Genomic DNA, 4,080 nt, shown 5'->3' on the forward strand with positions numbered 1-4,080 from the left:
TTAGAAAGAATGGTTTATCTTAAAATTTGTTCTTCAAACATAAGGAAAAGGATATTTCTAATCACATATGTGAGAAAGTCTTATATGTCACTAGGTAACTAATATACTACCTAGTATTTTATGCAAAAATAATCAGTAAATCCATAGATATCATAGAAAGCAGAATTTACATAAAGTATCATAAAAAGTCAATTCTTGTCAAATTTTATCAATTTAATAGAGAAAATAAACTATTACCTTGAGGAGAAACAAACTAATATAAGCTTAACCTTCACAGAAATTGTTTTTTGGTGATGGAATGTAAAATGGAAAAGTAAAAATTTAGTGAGTTTCATGGAATAGAAATTGATGATGTTCACATGGTTTTACAATTTTTTTTTTCGAGACAGAGTTTCTCTGTGTAGCTTTGCGCCTTTCCTGGAACTCGCTTTGGAGACCAGGCTGGCCTCGAACTCACAGAGATCCGCCTGGCTCTGCCTCCCGAGTGCTGGGATTAAAGGCGTGCGCCACCACCGCCCGGCCACATGGTTTTAAAAAGGCAAAATTTGGGGTCAAAAGAGAGCAAAGTTCAATTTACAATCTAGGAAGCAGCGTATTGATATAGTAAACATCCACAGAACCACTCAGAACATGTTAAAAGAGTATATTTCCCTATAATAAGACAGAGCATAGTTTACACAAAGCATATTTAAGAAAAGAGGGGGAAAGACTTTATTTCAGCACACATAAGGAAATGTGTCAGACTCAGCTAATGTCTTATTGAGTGAAGGCAGCTGCTGCCAGTCTTGATAATCAAAGCTTATCCAGAAAGCAGACATGATAGAAGAAGTGAATCTGATTTCCACAAGTAATCCACACTCACACTCTCCTCATATACACAAAATAAACAATTTAAAAAATGATATCAGCTTTTAGTCTCCACAGTGGTGATTTTAATACCTTAATTGGATGACCAGGTAGAGAATGGATGTGGAATTGGAAGTATGGAAATCCCTGTGGCTCCTGGCTTTAGGTGATATCCTACAATGATATAATGATCCACTTGATCAGGAATGGTAATAGTGAATAGGCTGCTTCTCTTGGAATGCGTCACAGAATGGGGTTCTGGTAACCTTTGAGGTATTAGTTTCTCAGTCCTCTAGCCTACCTGGCAGCCCCACCCTCTCCTGTGCCAGGAACATGCTGCCACTGGCACCATGTCCTATCCATACCCAGCACTGACCACAGAGCAGAAGAAGGAGCCATCTGACAACTATCACTGAATTGTGCTGCAGGAAAGGGCATCCTGAGTACAGATGAGGCCAATGGAAACGGTGCCAAGCAGGTGCAGTCCTTTGGCACCGAAACCAGGTACTTCTACTGTCACCTGCCGCTGACTGCTGATGACTGTGTGAAACCCTGCACTTGAGCTGATCCTCTTTCACAAGACACTATACCAAAAGGCAGATGATGGACATCCCTTCCTCCAAGTTATCAAATCCAAGAGCAGCGTTGTGGGCATTAAGGTAGATAAGGGTACAATGGCAAGAACCCAAGGACTTGTTTGGATGGCTGTGCCCAGGATAAGAAGGATAGAGCTGACTTGGCCAAGTAGTAGTGTGTCCTAAAGATTCAGAAACAAATTCCTTCAGTCCTTGCCATTATGGAAAATGCCAGTGTTCTGAACCATTATACCAGCATCTGCCAACAGAATGGTATTGTACCCATTGTGAAGCCTGAAAATCCTCCCTGATGGAGACCATGACTTGAAGCTCTGTCAGTATGTAAATGAGAAGGTCCTGGATTCTGTCTACAAGGCTCTGATTGACCACCATGCCTATCTGGAAGGCACATTCTTGAAACCCAACGTGGTCACCCTTGACATGCTTGCACCTAGAAATTTTCCAATGAGGAGATTGTCATGGCAACTGTCACAGCACTTTGTTACACAGTGGTTCCTGCTGTTTCTGGGTCAATCACCAGTCTGGAAGGCAGAGTGAGGAAGACATGTTCATCAGCCTCAGTGATATCAAAAAGTCCCCCTCTGCTGAAGCCATGGGCCTTGACTTTCTCCTATGTCTGAGCCTTGAAGGCCTCTGCTCTTAAGGCTGAGGCAGAAAGGAGAACATGAAAGCTTCCAAGGAGGAGTACATCATGTGATCCCTGGCAAGTGGCCTGGCCAACAGCCTCACTTGTCAAGGAAAGTATACTACTGCCTACCCACTTACTAAGGAAGAGGGGGCATTAAGGATCTTTCCCATCACTCTTGCTGCCCTCATGACTGGGTTGTGGTGTTGTCTGTGAATGCTAATTCTGCTGTCTCCTCTAGCTCACTGCCAATAAACAACTATTTAAAGGGGACAAAAGAAAAAGAAAACTATAATGATGAAACTCAAGTATATAAATTCAAGTTAAAACAGCATCACCTGCAAAATACTATACCCAAATTTAACCTGAAGGTTTATCTAAATGCTTCACCTGTCTAACTGTTGAATAAAGTATTTATAAAAGTACAGACTATACAAACCAATGTATAGAAAGAAATTTAACCTAAAAATTACAGAAACACAGGAAATAAAAGGACTGTGAAGATAGAAAAGAATGCAAGAGGACAGAAAGAAGAAAATGTTTTATTGAAAAGAGATGAACTCATTCATCAGAGATGATACTATTTCCAGTAGATGGGAACTTCTTCAGAGACCCATGACTGGACAATGTGCAGAGAATAAGACTTTGAATGCTGGACTCTAAATGATTGTCTTCACCACACCCTTTACTTCAGGGTTCAAGGATCCATTCAGTAGAAGGGAAAGAAAGACTTTAAGAGCCAGAGGGTTGAGGGTGGCTTCAAGAAGACAGTGTTTTCCAGACACAATACAGTAGGTTCACACATGAACTCCCAGGGACTTACAGTCCACACAATCCCTGTGCAATCTCAGGACAGATAACAATTTCATTATGGAGAAAGGGAGCTTGGCAATAAGTCTCATCAGTAGCCAAGGAGCTATTGGCAGTTGAAGTTTCCTTCAGTGGAGAAAAAAGGGATCTATCACCCACACTGCATAGCAAGCCCCATGTTCAGGAGTAGTCAGCTAACCCAGCTCCATGTTGATCTTTATTTGTTCATCTGATTTTTAAAAGCAAGACAGAATATGTAGTTGTGTGGATGGAAAGTGGGTGAGAAAAAAATAATTTCAAAAGAGAAAACTTTGTCTTTGATTATACATACTATCCTCATCCATCATTTATTTAGGACTATAACTTCCTAAGAATTTTGTGACAATTTTTCTTCCCTGGTTTAATGCTTATTTAAATATGCTACCTTAAAAAAATTGTATGGATGATATTTTCACAATGTTCTTGTTCTTCAGGCTTTTACCTTAGCAATGTACAATCTCAGCCCTTACCCAGCCAGTAACACTTCTGCTAATGAATTACACTTAAATGTAATCCTGCTCTTTAGAAAAAAAATAAAAAGAAATGAGTTTAAGTAAAACTCTAAAACCCGTATTTGCTGAGTGTTTTGTCTGATATATAAGAATGTGGACTCTGCTTATGCTTAATGGGCTTTAGTCAAACTGTATCTACAGGAAGCAGTTGTTCAGTCGGTTGTGTTGGGCTGCAGCACCTGACTGGATTTTTCTAAACAAGGGCTTTGTCTTTTAGAGAAGCAGAAAGTCCCAGGCTCTCTTGGGATTGTCTTTTGAAGGGATGAGGCAGCAGCTCTGAGGTGGGAGAATTTAAGAGAGGGAATGAATCCAAGATGGGAAAGAGGAAAGAGAAACCTCTTTTCAAGGCAGAGCAGCTAAGCACCACACCACCCCTGGCATATAACACAGCATTAATGTGTTAGGATTCTCCAGTCCTGTGTTTTGGTTTTGTTTACCCTTGATTATTGGCAGTGGAAGGATAAGCAATGTTAACAGGGAGACCTTCACAGTAGTCAGATGTCACAGTCCAGAGTGTGGAAAGCAAATCATCACTTAAATGCCCCAAAACAAAAATCTGTTAACAAACAGGTGCAACCAGAATGAAATTCCCAAGTTACCAATGTCTCCACTCCAGGAAAATGCTTTCCTCTACTTTCAGTAGGTAGCTGCA

General features: G+C 40.6%; 1 pseudogene; it reads left to right on the top strand.

The window, feature by feature from the left end:
* Positions 1 to 1,196: 1,196 nt before the first annotated feature.
* LOC131921993 (fructose-bisphosphate aldolase A-like) lies at positions 1,197 to 2,139 on the top strand (annotated as a pseudogene).
* Positions 2,140 to 4,080: the final 1,941 nt, after the last annotated feature.

This window comes from Peromyscus eremicus, chromosome 11 (genome assembly GCF_949786415.1).
Source record: "Peromyscus eremicus chromosome 11, PerEre_H2_v1, whole genome shotgun sequence".
In the NCBI taxonomy this organism is placed as follows: Eukaryota; Metazoa; Chordata; class Mammalia; order Rodentia; family Cricetidae; genus Peromyscus; species Peromyscus eremicus.